Source organism: Dinoponera quadriceps, unplaced genomic scaffold (assembly GCF_001313825.1).
Source record: "Dinoponera quadriceps isolate SergipeBrazil2010 unplaced genomic scaffold, ASM131382v1 scaffold2915, whole genome shotgun sequence".
NCBI classification, from domain to species: Eukaryota; Metazoa; Arthropoda; class Insecta; order Hymenoptera; family Formicidae; genus Dinoponera; species Dinoponera quadriceps.
Genome location: NW_014556924.1, coordinates 401,472 through 420,158, shown reverse-complemented (window position 1 = coordinate 420,158; position 18,687 = coordinate 401,472). Strand labels below are relative to the sequence as shown.

The following is an 18,687-nucleotide window of genomic DNA, read 5'->3' as shown; positions in this document are numbered from 1 at the left end:
AACCAGTTAAACAATTCACGTTCCCTTAGCTCTCGAGGCGCGCATATCTCGCACGAGGATGTACACTTGAATGTGTCCGTTCAACAACGATCGTTTCGACGGAGAATTTCGTGCGAGAGAAGACGGCCATTGTTCCGTCGCGTCTTCGGTCGCGGATTATAAATAACACTTGGCGATTTCTTTCCGTCATCGGGCTGTGAACCGGTTAAAAATACGAACCGTGATATCTAATGGTTATAAATAAGCGGAATTGCACCGGCTGCCAGTCGGTATAATTCGTGCGCGCACCGTCGAGACACCGTCAATTTTCCAACTCGCCACGACGTATCGATCGTCGCGAATATCGCGAAACCAATTTTACGTTTTATACGAAGCCTTCGAAGTGTCCTTTCGAGTAATATCCGAGACAAATAAATTTCCGAACGGGTCGAATTGAGAAGCGAGTTATCCATTTGTGTGTGATTGCTGAAATATTTATTATTACCTATATATTCTCATGTCGATCACGGAACATAGCGGGGAGAGAGATGTCGTTTTTACGCGACCGTTAACATGGTCTTGCAATATTTATTCGCGTACGAGTAGAGCACGCGGACTGGGAAAGTTTCGGAAAAAAGAGAGAGAAGAGAAAAAGAAGGCAGTAGAGGATGCGTGATCGCATGCTACGTATTTCCAGCCCGCCAAACAGTGGAAGAGTGTTACACGTGTCTTAGTTATTTTTAATCCCCGACGAGATACGTACAGAGCCCCTCCTCTCGTCGGCCTCTCCCTCCGTCCTCTGTGAGCATTAAAAGTTACGTACCTGCTATCCAGTCGAATTTTTCGTCTCGGTGGTCCGCGACGAACACCAGACACTACAGCGTTTAAAAATATCGCGATACTCGCCGCTAATTTCCGTATGGCCGATACTCCGAATTTACGGCCTGAATCGAAGCGTCGTCGAGGGCGAAACGGTGGAGCGATATTCACCGTTCGCTTCGTGCCCATTGCGATCTCTTTGCTTTCTTTTTTTTCCTCCCCGAGTTCAGTCATTTAGCAGTACATCCGTTTTTTTTTTCTTTTTCAAGAAGAAAATCGACAAGAAGGAAGAGCGCGGCGGATATTTGCTTATTTTCTTGCTATTTGTTTTCGAAAGCATACGTTCGCGAGAGAGGATCATTTCGAAGATATCCGAGAATGTCGAGGAAATTTTAATGCCCGGATTATCCTCATTTATATCGAAATAACTCGAGAAATGACTCGGATATTTCCGTGACTTGGTAAAGGGGAGTTCGGTTTGCGAGAGATTAAGACACCTCATCCGGAGGAACCCGACTGTGCGATCGTCGAATTAATTGAAGCGTCTTAAGAAAGTTTATCGCTGAAATACTTGTACGGGTGATAAATCGCCTCGTTCAGGAAGAAGCGACTGATAATTATTGTTCGACAACGAGGTCAGTCGCGGAGCGTCCCTTTTTCCGCCGAAGCTTTTAAAATTCATCCTCGCACGCACATTCCGCGCACACACACACACACACACACACACACACACACACACATACACACACACACACACACACACAGCCACGTAGGAACGCGCATTAATTATTGTTAGAACGTTTCACCTTGACCTTTCCATGCGAACTGATGTCCAAGTCGTCTCATAGGATATTTAATATCCAATAAGAGCACAAAAATACAGATATATCTTCCATCGGAATTTTTATTCGCTCGCTTCGGACGGAAAAAGCAGAGATACAGCGGAGAGTGTCCCCGGAAACATCGGATGTTGCTCTAATTACAGCTTCTTCGGTCAGTTTGATTGACTTTCAGGGTTGCGAGCTATTCGGAGACGCCTCTCCAACCACTCGTAATTTGTCTGCAACTCCAAACTAAAATTCTACCGAAGATAAGTTCGGAATTTCAGCGAGAAACATAACCCCGCCATTTGTTCTTCACTTTTAAAGCACGATCCTCGATTGCTCCGAGGGAATTTGATGAGCTTTTGGTGTATCCGGTGAACATCGAAAATTTCTATCTGCTCGATATCGGGATTTCGTTTGAGCTTTCACAGTGCGCTTCTGTGCCTTCCGCTTTCTATGGTTTAACGCACGCAATTAGCTCGTTCAGTCACAGATGACGAACTTGCTAATGAGCCGCGGTTATTAGTACAGTTGCTGCGCGTTCTCGCAATGAGTGCTGTGTTAAAAGGTGCACACATGTTCTCTCTCGCGTCCGTGAGTCTCCTTTTTCAAACGCATTCGTCTTGTCGTAACAATCGTGTCATATTCTTGCATCGTAATCGTGTGGCGAAATGAGTCAGAGGCGCGTCATTTCCTCGTCACCGAATGATTACCGTCGACTTTTTTCCCCTTCGGAATGCTTGAATCATAGTTCCGTTGTTACAGATACGACTCGTTAGTTCCTCACAGAGGATGAAGATTTACGTCCGCGACGAAATCCACGCATCCCCTACGCCACTTTGCGTATGTTGCGTAGAGGAGAAGCCGCAAAATCGACACGCTATTTTGTTTGCGGCTTTAAAGTCCGGTTTCAGATGTAAAATTAAAACCTATGTGCATGGATGCAACGCTAATAAGACGAATGAACGCGCTTGCAAACAGAAACTGCCACTTCGACTACTGTGGACGAAGTTCAATATTTTTCAGCCGAGAAACATGGACATGTCGGTTTTACAGTTCCTCGATAATTTTTACATAAAATCGGGTCTTACGCGATTTTCCATAAATAAAGTCACGCGAAACTTTCTTCTCTATTCTGCTCTTTTTTCTCTCGTCGTCAGTACCGGCCGAGAGAGGGCCGGTACGCTCGACGATCGAGTAGATTCTCGAGTGGTTATTAAGACGGCTTTCCGTTCTCTCGGAGATTTACGAGCGGCAAAATTCGCCGGATCAAGGCAATAGTCTAATCGGCCGCTATTTTAATCCGGTTACTAATAATACCGTCTATTTTGCCGTGCGCGCTTTGGGAGGCACCTTAATCGAAGTTAATACCCGCGAAGGCCGATGTAACGGCGGCAGGGGAGCTTCGATTTCGACCGAAACTCTGAATAATTGATCGGTGAATGAATCGATCATGCGGCCCAAGATGAGATCGCTCTGTCTCGTCGTGTGCTTTAGCAAAAATTACATCCGCGTCTATAAATTGCCGACGCGACTCGCCACTAAATTATTATCACATCTCCGGTACGATAGGTTTCCTCGTGTGCCTAGGTATTCCATTTTCTCCGACTGTCTCCGTGGACACGTTTGAGTAAATGATAGAGAGCAATCGAATGAGCACCCAATGCCCGAAAACAACGGTCGTCGAGTCTCTGAGAAATTGAAGTATAGCACGATTCGATGGTACGAATACATAAAGAGAGAACGGTCTGTTCTCTCTTCTTCTTCAACTAGTAATCTTTATTACGACGAGACTCACTTTCGTACATAAGCCGGTGTAATAACCTTGACATGAAGTTATATCTTTTTAGAGCGCATAATGTACACAAACAGTCGTAAAGGCCTGACTGCTAAGTCGAGAACATTGTGATTTTCGATCTTGTGTTTACTGTTTTATTATATGCTGATTTGTGTATACACACACACGCGCACACAGTAAGATGATTAAAGTCTGCAACGCTTGTATCCATCAGGGAAATTTGTTTCTTAGTCATTCTTAGGAGATAATTGTTTCTATCGGATAAGGGATAAGCGTTGCAAAAATCGCTCGTCGAGGAGATAAGGGTTGCAGCCCTTAATCATCTGACTGTACAGTCGGCATAATTTTTTTCTATAGTTTTTGAATATAAGCGCGATTTGGTGATAAATGTATAAGATAAATACACAACCAAAACTTAAACGAATCTTTCACTCTTTTATGTGTAATATGAATATGTTAAAGATACCTTAATTAAATTCTGGCAATTCGCTCCTACATGACGCCGATCATATATGGAACATTGGAAAAAAAATGAACCAACGGCACTTTCGTATAGAGGAAATCGACGTTAGATTTGCCGAAGATTTCGCCATTAACGCCGATAATAAAAGCGGGACGTGTAGAGGACAGAAGTGGAGAGATAGAGGAGAAAGACGAGGAGGAGGATCGTGATAAAGTGCAATCGATAAACGAGCGCAGGTCGCTCGATTTAGTTGCGCCGGGCTTTTTGCCCGCCGCTGATTGTGTTTACCTCCGTAATCTGATATATCGCACGCGGATAAAATACAATGTACTTAACCCGAATCAATTAGCACCACGGCCAACGCATATCCAGCCGACTCGCCCGATCCATTCTCGCAACGATAGAGAGAGCGCCGCCGGGTCTGTCGTGCGTTCGATCATCGTCGCGTTGATTGATCGTTCTTCTCCATATTTATCATAATCGAGATTAAATTTTCTTGCAAATTAATCGAGCGGAGTGGCTAAAGTAAAAATGGGTCGTCCGACGCACGCTATGTGGCAAACAATTCCTCCTCTGCGAATGTCGCGTGCGTTATTTTGGAAAATAATAATGATTCACATCGCACGCGCGCACAACCATCGCCCTAGAATGAATTAAAAATCGATCGGACAAATATGACGAATCTCTGTCTCGTAAATACGATAGTCGAATATTTGACCAAATTTTTCGCGCATACCGCGTGTTATGAATAAAAACGGCCACACAGGCACACTGTGATACGCACGCACCGTGCGCTCTAAGTTCCTCGCGGCCGCGCTTCCGAAAATAGAAATTAATTTCACGCGGTGTGTGTGCGTCGTCGCGTAGCTTGTTTAAATATTGCAGAGTTATGTCTGGAATTTTTCTCCTCCCTCTTTCATCGCCTCGCCCTCTGCCCTCTTCTCTCTCTCCTTCTCTTTGCTCCTTTTTCTGCTTCCTACATCTACACACTCGCTTTCTTGTCGCTCTCTCGGCCCCCTTGTAAAGTGGCGCGGCTCACATATCCACACGTGCGCTGTTCCGTATGTGTGTGTGTGTATGTTTTTTCCACGATATTAAAACTTTTAAAAGCTGATAATTCACCTCGTTCGTTCGCGGTTATTCTTGGTCGGGCTTTTTTCGCGTTATACCGATACACGCGCATGTAATCCGATTTAACATGTAAATAGGTGAGGTTATTTATATCCTATACTTTTTACACGTCGTGGCTGGATGCGTGTAAAAATAGGGAAGCCGATGCTGAGCAGAATCTCACCGGTTAACTGTTAACGTACACACGCGCCAATTAAAAGGCATCCCCGCGTAAAGAGCGCGTTGTGTAAGTAAAGGATTACCGGGTCCGCCGATAAGTCTCGTTAATCGTGCCAGTGTCCACGTTTTTATCTCGCTGATCCGCCGCGTTTATCGACGCGATGTGACAAAATATCGGCCCGAAATGAATACCGGCTGCACTCCCTTCATCCTTTTTAATCGCGACATGCAAATGGACCGTGAAGCTTGCGTCTACTCCGGATTAACGACTATTTTCCGCGATTGAAAAAAAAAAACTAATCACCCTCCTCGTTGAGTGCGAAAGTAAGACGTGAGAGTCGCGTCGTGACTTTCGAATTTTCACATTTTCGTGCAGGAGATTATCACGTCATCTTTTTTTCGAGCCGTTAAAATTACCGAGCACGGTGGCCCCCGTAAATATTTATATTCCAGATGTCGATTTGTCGTGTTACTCTTCGCGCTATTATGTTTAGCCTTCGATAATGGTGATGGCGATGGTGGTTGTTGTTGTTGTTAGTGGACTCTCCTCTTCGATTTTTTAACGCACCTTACGCTCGCAGAATTCTACTTCACCTTACTCGGCCGGCGCCTACCATTCATATCGGCTCGCGTCTGTTTCGGTAAATTTAGTCGCATCGAAACGAAGTAGCGTATAACGCGAAGATATGCTTTTAACATGGTCGCTGGTTATGGTCCTCGTGTATGCACGGAAAAGTCTTTCCGGCAGCAGGAGAGGACGCTCAAGGCTAAATTGCATTGTTTCCCGTTGCACACAAATATTATTTTTGCGCACGAGCGAATCGAGGATGGGAGAAAGAGAGATTTGAAGTGCACCGAGCGCGCGATATACGGTCGATTTGACTTTCCCGGAAATATTATTACTCGACGTGTAATAAACACCGCCGCCTGTACGGCCGCTACTTGAGCCCGATTTTTGCGCATCGTAACGAAGAGGCACTTAACGTTTTCGCGCGAGTCTATATTTATTTTCGTAATATATACATTGGCAAATGAATTTCCCCCCTTTATCGTATTTTACTTCGAGTATGACGCGTGTACGTTAAGTGTCTGGAGTGCGATCGGATAGAAACATGAATTATGCGATTCAAGGAACGTCCCGACAGAATTGAGTGGCCGATTTTGCTCAATGACACGAGCGATTGGACTATTAATTAATTCGACGCTTTTTCCGCGAAATACGTTCAATCGTGTGATTCGTTAAATATCTATCCGGACAAAGTACGGCGGACAGTTGCATTTGAGAATAATAATATAATATTGTTATTATTATTAAATAAATTATTTAATAATACTAATAATATCGCGCAAAATATTCGACTGGTGTTACGCTGCAGAAATACCGGCCAGTTAATCGATTTCCGAATTTTCGTACTTACTCGTTATCGAGACAGACGTTGATTTGCGTGCCACCGTTTCACCCGTTGAAGTATAATGAGATCGAAATGTATTCCTCGCGGTTCTTTGTCGTGTCGCGTCACGTCAATGCATATCGCATTTTATACCGTTATATTGACATGACCTTTTAAAGGATTAATCGATACTCTCTCTCTCTCTCTCTCTCTCTCAGTAAGGTGTTTCGTCGATGAGAAACAAGGGCCGCGAACACCGCTCTCGATAGGAATTATCGTAGAATCAGGTCGCGACTATTATTTATCCCCTTTCCACCATCGGATTCGGGTCAATCGATCCGATATCGGTTACATACTTACATCGTTTACTGCTCGGAGGAATCTCGCTCGCGACGTTATTCAACGCATGGTGTGAACTTTCGACGCTCCGTTTGCACCGTGTCGAATTTCGATTTTCCGTCAGATCTCAATCAAGAATGTGATATTAGACGGGACTGTGCGAAGCGCGTAATGCAATCATTTTAAGGAAGTATTTATTTTTTGTAAATTTATTTATTTTTTTTGTAAACTGCGTTAAGTTATTGATTATTTTTGATAAATAAAGATTTGTGACAGTCTAACATAGTGACAATCCCACTTTTATACTGTAAAACAACGAGGAAACAATTTGTCCTAAAGTTATCCCTACTCAAGGGGTAACTTTAGGACAAGAAAAAGATGGGATTATTTTTAAACTCTTGACCTGGGAGTGAAAATATTGATGAATTTAAAGAAAATATCATCATATTCCCTAACTAAAACTAAAACATCATATTTACCTAACTAATACAATGCGAAACGGTTCGTAACAGTCATTTGAACAGAGGAGTGCAAAAAGTGCGAAAACCATACCAAAGTAACCCCAGTCTACGGTAATTAAAAAATCTCAAGACCGTGTTTCGCTCATATTGACCCCCTAACGATAAGGTGGGGTCAGATTGACTTTTATTTTCCAGCGTATAGGCGCTGTTTCTTTTCTTAATCCTCCGAGGGGCAACGTATTTTCATTACCTTCACAACTTCATTATTTACGTTCTTTGATTGAGAACATATTTAATTATAATTTGTATTCACGGACTTTTATTCGGCCGTTTGACCGATATTCATTGTATGAAATATGTGCAGGTGTATAGGTTGACAAGTAATGAGAGATTGACACGCTGTAATGATTTGTCAGATAATGACGAGCTATGAATGACGGTTTAAATTTCGTCTCGGGTTTCTCTATTCTCGGAAAGTTCGTCAAACGTCCGTTGAAATTGGAGATTTTCTGCATAATAAATAATTTCGCGTACCTTAGAAATACATGATGTATTGTTGCCCGCATTCCATCATCCTGGCTTTCTGATCAGCGTTTCGTTCTGCGTTACTCCGTTATGGCATTCGAATACTCCCTCGTGACATTGACACTCGTATTGACACTTATTTAGACGTGATGACTCATTCGAAGAAAATGTGTTAATTACCGCGATACCCGTTAATTACGTGTAATTACACGTAGGCCCGATTTCAAGAATCGACGAGATATATTTGGTCATTCGACGGAAATTGTAATTAACGTACCGGCACATGTATTCCGCATCGCGATATGAAACATAATGATTCGGAAAAGTACGCGACCAACAAAAGGGCGAAAATGTCGTCGTAAATGATGACAACAATCAACGCTCTCACAACATTCCGGCCTTCGAGCCTGTCGTGTGTCTTCTTCGACTGTTTTCATTACGTCTCGAGCCGGCACGTATATCATAGGAACGTGTGTATTCGTGCGTTATCATTCGGTGTTGAGTGATAAAATTATTTCATCGACTCTTGAAATACTGAAATCTCGAATTCAAAGTCTCGTCGATATCGTGTTAATTAACATTAATTTCTCTGATCGAGTGGCCAAATATTTAAGCGAGTGTCGAGGTCAGTGTCAGTATCTTGGGGAAGTACTCGAAGCGCCACGACGAAACAACAGAGATCAGGATGCTGAATCAGGAAGCAAGAACGTTGGGACGTGATCAGCAGCGATGCATCGCATATTTTCAGCTATATTAAATTATTTATTATACAAGTCTCTAATTTTAACGAACGTTTGATGAATTTACCGAGGATAAAGAGATACACGAGTCAATTGTAGCTTGTTGACAATTATAGTACGATAATGAAGATTATATTTAGGATGATTATTTGTTGACAACGTGTATTCATACCGATATAATAGCACGTGATGCAATTAGGTTATTAGTATTTTATAATCGTGCAATGTTATTGCTATTTATTATTTATTGATCACTCGAGAAACGAGAACATATATCACGATTTGGATATTAAGGTTTTATGTTCGTACACGGTACAAAAAATCTGCTTACATTAACCAGAAGGGGAATAACCAGATGCGTTCTGGTTGAAGGAATTTCTGGTTCTTTGGACTCAAATATCGTTCTTATAAATAATTGACAGAGCTATGAATATCGCTTTTGGAATTTAGTGTATTCCGATATTGATTTTCGCCAATTTCGCCAATGTGTCGAACACATTTTCTCGATCATTGCATCATTTCAACGCCACGTTTAGAGCACAGGCCGTGATATATACCTCGTATATAGTTGACTCTTTTTTTAATCCCGCATTGCTTGCGTCATCGACGAAGCGTAGTTCATCGCTCCCTCCGTTGAAAGGCAAGCCGCGTTTTTTAAGCGAGTCGCGAATATCAATCGGAGCAAGAATTCGGGAGAGGTGTTGCGACCGATGTAAATCGCTGCGACGTACCGCCAGGTACGACGACCACCACCATGTCGCCTCTCGTTGCATAATTTTGCCGCTGACACGCACCGATGTTGCATGGTGGGACAATAATGCGGCTCGTAATTATTTTTCCACGATGAATAGCGCGCGTCGGCGGTCGCGTTCGCGTCATTACCGTCCATCCGTTGCGCTTGAAAAATGACAGGTGACGAGCGAAAAAACAATTTATCGGAATTCGATATCGGCAAGTTCGAGTTGGTGGCATCGAATAAATTGGACTCTTGGAAGACGGAGTTGTTATTCTGCCGAGAGTGCGTTTCGCGAAATTGTGCGTTCCCTCGTGAACGAAAATTCCGTTTCGTGTCATGTGCAATGTTGTCGTCATGATGTTGATGTATCGTCGGTAGCAGGCATATCAAAATTTTTACGTAACACGGCTACAAATCATTTCTGTGTCGTCTCACGCAGCAAGTCTTGCGTCTTATGTCATCGAATAGGCCTCACGATATCTTTTATTTCTCTCTTCGATTTAACGCTAAACTTCCATTAGGAATACAGCGGACACGTATATTCGTTCTCGCATCGCACAGCAATTTCCCCGTCGACAATTATTACAAAATAGTCCTCAAACAGCATCTCCACGCTAGCCTGGCGGAAAGCGTCTGTTTGCGTGTACGCGATCGCCGCACGCGAACCACGATAAGCGGCTCATTTGCATTCCCCGAAGCAGATAACGCTGATTCATTTTCGAAGCGGAATCTCTCTCCTTCTCTCTCCTGTTCTCGATTTTTCCACCGCAATCCGCAATTATAAGCAAAATATCATTGTCAATATTCCGAAGATAATCGCCGACTCCAGAAAGATACTGTACACTAAGGGAAATCATAGTTATTTTCGGCCTGAACTATACCCCTTTTTTGATTTAGCCACAAATATATATAGTAGCAGCAATATGTGTGTATGTAAAGTTATTATTAATGATACTATAGTAACACTACATCGGGGAAAATGTATTTAACAATTTATTTATGAGATATAAGGTTTATTTCACAGAAATAAAGTTTTGTGAAATAAATCTTATATCTTACAAGTAAATGTCTACTTTTTTTCTTCCAGTGTATAATTTTTTTATTATAGTGTATAGAAAAAATTACGGTATTATAGTTACAGATATCAAATATATTTGGTATCTTTTGATGTAATATTGGTAAATATATCGACAATATTGATGGATTGCACGCGCGCAATTGAAGTCGTCGTGAGGCATAACGATCTGTTCGCTCATAAATAAGAGAAATTACGGTATCCGTAGATCGCACGAAATATCATTACCGACGGGTCGATATCGATAACGAAGAAATTACAGCACCGTGTCGACAGATCGGGTGTAATTTCCACGAGTTCGATTACGAAACGTTCTCGCCGAAAGGGCACGTCGCGTTGCCCGGGAAGACACACGGATCGCTTGACGCGCGTCTACCACGGGCGGTATCCTCTCGTCGGGAACCCTGGTGTTTTCCCGATCCTCCCGCATGGCACGACCAGTGGTAGGCCATTATACCGACATGTACCATGTCGCTGACGAGAGCGAAGACGACGACGGTCTCGCAAACAGACAAGGTGCGCGTTTGTCGATGTCCCGGCGATTGACGTCAGATCGCGTCTTACGGCCGCCGCTGACGTTCACGGAGTTTACATGACAATTATTTTAGTCCGTTATCAGGGCCCCGCACTTGATAGCACTGACTGCTTGCCCCGCTATCTTGATATCTGTCAGGTTTTTTATCAGTGAGCGAAAGAAGGTCGTCTCTCCATCGTTCTACCCGCCTCTCCTTTATCTTGGAGAACGTCTATACACGTCGTGCGTGTGTATATTGTAGGGAAAAGAAGGGTAAAATGACGATTTACTAATTTCTCTAGATTAATAACAAATAACGAGTCGATGCCCAACTTATTAGAGGCTTTTAATAATAATAAATAATCCGTTTGACTTCAATCTGTCAGCGACGGTAGATAAGAAATGTATTTTGGATACAGCTTTATGTGATATTTTTTCATTTAAAAAATCCACATTTATAGTAAATATATTTTTACTTTACCAATATAGAAAATTTCTTTATTATAAATTAATCAAGATGATGAAATTGATACGTTCTCAAAAAATGTAAATTAAAAAAAATTCGAATTCGTTTATAAATTTTTCAGCTTATGCAGGTAATAGAAGAGGCTTTGGTTGCACAGGAAAAAAATTGATCATCATTTTTCACATTACCACAAAAATGAGGAAAATCGATAAATAAGGTCATCGTTTTAAGCCTCCTTTCTCCTATACCTGCGTATGCACCGCGCGCGCAGGTACATATCGCCGTGTGAGTGTTTGACCGTAGCTGGTGAATCTACCCGTGATCGTCCTCGAGACGATTATCGGATATACACCTGTGTCGGAGCGTCGTGTACCCTTAGTCGATCGTATGCCCTTAGTCCTTTCGTTAATTCGCCTGCCTAACGATCGCCACGTGAGACGCTCTTCTTCACGGTGACCGGCCTTATCGCCGAGTCGGCCGAATTTCGGACTCGGTCAACGAATTTAACTATTAGTCGCTTTAATTATTAACGCTTCCAAGAAGATTTTATTAAAGAGTCGAAAGCTGTATATGTGGTAGTTGCGCGATAAAATTAGACTGTAAATCGTGACTGCAAGAGCTCGTAACTGTAAATCGAAGAGCAGCCGACGAGCAAGGCCGCGAGGATGCAGTTATTTTGCGCGTTACGAGTGCGTACGGAGGCATGAAACTTTTATGTGCGCGTCGTATCTCGGATTAGCGCCGTGTTGAATGGCATTTCATTTGATTTCTCGCTCTCCTTCTGTACATATGGCGTTACATATATGCCTTCCCCGGATCGAGAGTTGCACGATTTCAAGCCTGTGTATGTACGCATAAAGTCGATAATCACACAAATAACTCTAATTATACTTAGGCAGGATTATATAATGGCTCTAGTTACGGTTTTGACTTTTACGTGCGAGGCTGGCAATTTTCACAAATGTAACTTTCGATCTAGGGAAAGGTATACAGAAAATGCGGTAGATTCAAATAATGGCTTCAACACTCCTCAGAGAATATTTATTTGGGTTAAGTAAATCTTATATGGATCAACTTGGATAATTGGAAAATATTTTACTTGGATCAAATAAACATTACTTGACGCGGGTAAACATTTGCTAAGGAGTATCCGAATAATTATTTACTCGAATCCGAGCACTTTTTTCGGTGTAAGGCATACACAACGCGGTGCGTGCGCATACACTCTTTTAGTTCGAACGCAAATGATGATTCAATGAGAGAACGCGTTTTCGAAAAATAACTTCGCACTCGCATTGAAACACTGGCTGCGTCCCAAACTGCATCGAAAAAAACCGTTTAGAAACCGAGTGCACATATGGGGTCCTTTCCCGGTATGACCGGGATATGAAGCATGGTTAACATTCAAAGGTTATTCGTCGCAGCTATATACGTTGCTGTTAGCAGCGCGCATGTGAGAGCCTTCGTTTATTTCATAATGCATTACGGAAGTTTGATACGATTACTCGGGCTCCCTTCTTACTTCGCTCGATATACTAATGATTATTATTAATGGACATTTCCCTCTCCCCGATCTTGTCGTATCTCGGGCTACCTGTGTATATAAATTGGATATGTCCCGACCTAATTTCGGCGGTGGAAGTGGTGCAGGTCGATGCGCATAGATCAGCAGCGTAAGATCGATGCGTTCTATCTATGTACTGCCTCGCGACGGTCACAACCTTTCCATCGACAAGCTCTTCGTGTCTCTTGTTGACAGCTAAACCTCGATTCCTAATATTAGGTTGCTGCGGAGAAAACTTGTCATCTTTCTGGTAAACTCTCGTGGAGAGTTTGCGCATAAAATAGGAAAATAGCAACGTATAGTATTTATGTAATCTCGATATTTTCTATTCAATACGTGCAAGTGTTAAAAATAATGCTTGTAAGTATCGAAGTGACACATTTTATGTTTCAATGTCGATTAACACATTATGAATTTTCTATTGATTTTTCACGTGATATTTGTGTTACTTTTCAACATATTCAATTGGTGTTAAATTGGTGTGTGGGCCGTTTGGGACATGCGTTAAATCGAACACAAAGCGGTTTTTTACCGCTAGTAGTAACGGCTTACTAGAAAAGTGGTTCTTCTGATTATAATCCCTTCACTGTGATGATTATAGCTACAAATAGACCCAGTCTTTTTCCCTCGGTATACGCGGTGTCGTCAGGTGGGCCGATGCGTGCATACACACATATCGTTGCACCTCCCCGCGTCGTTTCCCGTCGATTGGCGAAATCAAACGGAACGTCGCGACACGTAACAACACGAGAGAAATCGAATGCACGTAAGCAGAACCGGCCGGCGATCAAAATAGATCGCTAGAGTGGGAATTTTCGAGAACACCGGTATACGACGTCAGCACTTACGTGGGGACTTAATCGCTGAGCAAATCGTCTGTCATAGTGTGACTGCGCAAAGGATTTACAATGAATCCGCGATATTACGCGCGCGATCTGCTCCGCATGAATTTTCGACAAACACACGCGTAACGCGCTGGTAAACGCCGTCGAAAAATCCGCGAGTCGGGAATCGCGGGCGCCGCGTTGTTGTTTCGTCGCGAACTTCTCGCAATAAACGGTCGACGTGCTCGATTAGGTAATTAGTATCGACCCCTCCGCACCCTGCAAACGCACGCACGATAAATCTATGGTACTCGGGCTCATAAAAAAGGCGACGGCCGAATAAAGGCTCGAACAGCGAATGGCACGCGCGCACGTTACTTAATTGTAAAGCGCGATCCCGGTGGAGTTTATGGTCGCGATTAGTCACGGGAAACGAGCCGCCGATGACGTGTACGAGTCGTGTGACGTGAGAGAAGTCGGAGATTAAAACGGTTCCGTCTTTTTCCGTGAAGTGTCAAAACAGCATCTAAGAGTGCGCGAGTGGGAATAGGAAGCGCGAATAAGTGTATCGAAATTGGAGCCGCGTCTCGTTCCAACTGACTCGTTGTTCGCGCGAGACCAGATTGTTACGTAAGTAGGACAAATTTCGGAGGAAACGTCACTAATCTCGGCTTCCACATGAAACGGAAACGCGGCGAACAGATGCAGCCAGTATGAGGCGGTGTTTGAAGCGACGCTGTGACTTTGACGATTCGACGCGTCGAGATTGGACCGTTGGATCTCCAATTTCTATAGACTCAACAAACGCGGAAATTGATTCGGACCAGACGAACATCGTCGAGTGGACATTGTGTTTCGGGAGATGATCCGAAGATTACGATCGGTAGCTTCGGCCTCTTCAGTGGCGGCCGATACAGATAAAGTCGAGATGTAAACGAGATAAAACAGAGTCGTCACGTTTTTTTCTTTTTTACGTTTCGCGAAAATAAACGAGCGATTGGCGTATTTTAATTAAAATCATATTATGCGATTACGCGTTATCACAGCTCGCTTATCTCGTGATGTGCGCCTTATCGTCACCTGGATCGCTGCTCGTTGGCTCCTTCTATCGCGAGTCGAACAGATATTGAATGGTGTCAACTCGATCGCAACATTCGTGCCAAGAGGCCGAATCTCAATATAGAACGCGTTTCGGAAATTTTTCTCTCCTTGAGGTATTTACACCCGATTCGCGTGCACCGTTAAAATGAAAAACGGGATTTCTGGGACACCCTGTACAAATGGATGGGCGCGCCAGTTCGAGAGTTAAGCGCGCACGAAGACAGCGCGACGCTATTTTTGATCACGAGCGAGCCTGCTAAATGGAATTACTTTTGTCTTTTGCCGTTCCACGGAGTATGCGCTTGCGCAAAACTCCGGGCGACGATTTTTTTTTATGCGAATTTATGGAATCTCGAAATCCCGAGACGCGAACTCTCGCGAAAATTCCGGGACTTTTCGCTCCGCGCGTCGAAAAAGATTTACATACGCGTGTTTCGCGTGATTCCAGAAATCTTCCTTTTAGATATCCGTTTACCCGCTATTTTTTTACATGAATGTATTCCCGAAAGTTTCTCTCTCTCTCTCTCTCTCATTCATATATACACGCTATAAATAAAAAAAAAGAGAAGAGAAGAGGCAAATAAATATTCGCATACCATTTTCAAGATGATTTTGCACGAAAGAAGAAAAATGTCGTTGCGCGAAGCGTTTCAATCGGAATATATTATACTATGATTTACATTATTAATGTAGTAGATAAAAAGGTTTTCTTTTATGTAAAGTCACGAAAAGGCCACGACACGCGAATGTTTCTCTACATGGAGAAAACAGTTTCGTTGAATTTACGTGAAGTGGATAAACTTAAATGTGTTTTGGCCGAAAGAAAATTTCTCGATATAAAAATAGAATTTGAGTCACAAGGGTCAGAAATTTTATTTCATTCGACAAAAACCGCGTTTGTTGGTTTACCCATTTTAAATTAAATTCATCCAAACTGTTTTTTTTTTCCTTTTCCACGTAACCCGTCGCATTTCAATATCTGCACAGAAAAAATGCTAGAATCAAGTAAACATGATTACTTGTTTTTCAGTCTCTTGAATCAAATAATATTTTTATTTAAATGTATAATTTAAACATAGTTTAATAACTTGCAATAAATACTTGATTAAACGCCTTAATTTATAAATGAATTTCTGAATGTAGGTGCAAGAAAGTTCGAAATTTAAGAGAGTATTTACCAGAATTGTGTGATACTTTTTTTCCATGAAAAAAACCTAATGATTTTAAATATCGATTTTACTGCCCAGTAAATATTTTCTAAAAATAAATTTGGATATTTTCAATATTATGGATTTAATGTCGCAATTGTTTTAACATGCACAAGTAAATGTCTACTTATACAAAGGAAATATTGTACACAGCGAATGATATTTCTATTTCTAGTAAATATTTGCCGAGTACTAATGGAGTAACCATTGATTGAATCAAGCAAATATACTTGAACGGCAACACCTTTTCCAGAGTAAATAAACACATCGAGCGTTTTTCATCTTTTTCGCGATCAGTCTAGAAAAAAATGCATTCGCTCCGTACAAAATCGTAATTCGTACAGTCTATTTAATTAAGATCCAATGGATTAAGTGGAATGCGGCATTATGTGCCTCCCAGTCGGTCCATTGATAATAACGCGATGACCCAATTAAGACTTCAGAGCGAGCTAATCGCTTTCCTAGAAATGTACCTATTGGAACTTCTCAGTTTATCACACTTTGCCGATGTATCAAACATGCCGTTGGTGCGTTTTAAATTACACCTTAAGACAAAGACGGGAAATTTTTTATGCACATAAATTTGACCTTTCGCTTTTACCCTCTCGATTACGCGCGGCGTGCGTTCGCGATACGATTTAACGTTCAAACACGATGAAAATTTCTCTCTCGAGGAGAAACATAAATGAGACAGGCAGGATGCGGATAATACAGTTTTCCGTTTGGATACTTTCTCCATCTTATTTGTCTTTCCGTTTCGATTTTCTCTCCTGCTCTCGTCTCTCTTCGTTTCCCCCCCCCCCCTTTTCTCTACCTATCTGCTTGTCTAGCTATTTTCGCGCCTTTCCTTTGAAATAAAATTGCGCCCGTTTCGATGAAAAACTTATTACGAGAGCTATCGCCATCCTAAAGAGAACGGGAAAGACGAACAGCCAGAACAGAAATTGTCCGTTGTCTGTCCCGCGGAGAAGAGGGAAAATGACCGTACAACATTGATCGTTATCCGAAACGATTCTCGTAAATGACGTCGTGACGAGCGAAGGTTCGTGGAAAATTGATTAAATTTACGCTGCTAACGGCGGTCGATTTCTCGCCCCCGGTCGTCTCCAAATCGTGGGTGCGATTCGCTTTCTAACTTTACTCCTGGAAGGCGACAGAAGACTCGGCGCGTCAAAATCTCGAATGGGACGGGAAATTGGATTCTTAACGGTGAATCGATCAGAAAGAGACGACGCGATAAACGCACTAGACGGGCGATTTTTCGATATTTGTCGTACATCCCGGTGTACTTTCACGCGCGTCCCACGCGGAAAATTAAATTTTACGGAAATAATGGCGAATCTGTCTTTTTTTTTCTGTCTATACTACTGCCAAAGAAAGAAATTTGATAATAACAATGATATAGAGATTTATTGCTGATTAAATGTCCCAACTTTATTGTTCGCGAGATACGTTTAAACTATAAGGTTAAAAATGGAAAGTTGTTTCCATTTTCTCCACTTGAAAGCTTAATTTAGAACTAAGCAAACTTATTATAATTTGTTGCTCTCGAAATATGAAAATTTCGAAGTTGCCGCTCTTTCTCGAAATTTCGTTCCGCTACCTTATAAGACGTGAATTTTCCGATGAGTTAATGCCGCGGGATCCAAGGCTAATGGAAGGCTAATGGAAAGATAGAGGCAGATGAAAGCGCGTTCGACGGATACCCTTCTCTTAGCTCACAAGAGAAGCACGCGTATATTACCGGCGATTACGTTACACGTGTCGCGTGGGGGACACCGGAGGCGGCGAGGAGGCGACGGACCCACCCTTGGCTGGCGATTGGCACGCGTGCGTTGACCAGGAACGATGTGTCGGTCTGTGGCACAATACTGCGAATATGTGCATGATGCATCGCTCGCGATAAGAGATGAATCAAATAGGCGGAGAAAGAGAGAGAAAGAGATTTTGCAAGTGTAACTATTACTGTAAGATTCGTGGGAACGTTGCATCGAAAATAGCTGAAGCTTTACTTTGGCAACTTAGCTGCGGTCTGATTCATGCTTACAGCGCTGTAAGCATCATTCTATCTTTACTGTCCATTACATGCCAAAGAATAACGCTTACAGCGTGAATCGGACCGCAGCTTTCGTCGATTTGATTGTCATACTTTTGAACTTGGCAACTTGTAAAATTTGTTACGTCGAATTTGTTTGCGCTGTATATATTGTTCGAAGTTAAAATTTATCATTTTTATGAAACACTGATCGGTACAGCAGGATTTTTGCTTGGGTACATTACATGTATTTTTACGACGAATTCGATCGCCGAATGAGTGGAAACGTGTCATTTATCTTTACTTAAGAATATACCACACGTCTCTGTATATAAATACTTGGTGCACAGATGCCCACGCGATCTTAATTTCACCAAGAGACCGATCTGCTGCAGTCGATACTTCCTAAGAATCTTCGCCGGAGTATCGAAAGGTCGGCGGCAAACAGACCTGCTCGTTTCAGTCGCATCTTCTCCGGCCGGTTTCCTCGCTTTTCCTCCTCTCAATGCCCGGGCGTACGTACGTATTCCTTTTC

General features: G+C 42.5%; 1 protein-coding gene across 13 annotated transcripts in view; it reads left to right on the top strand.

Moving 5' to 3' along the window:
• LOC106748481 (plasma membrane calcium-transporting ATPase 2) overlaps positions 1–18,687 on the top strand; it is an 84,744-nt gene that overhangs the window by 5,023 nt on the left and 61,034 nt on the right. The gene's annotated exons all lie outside the window — the stretch shown is intronic.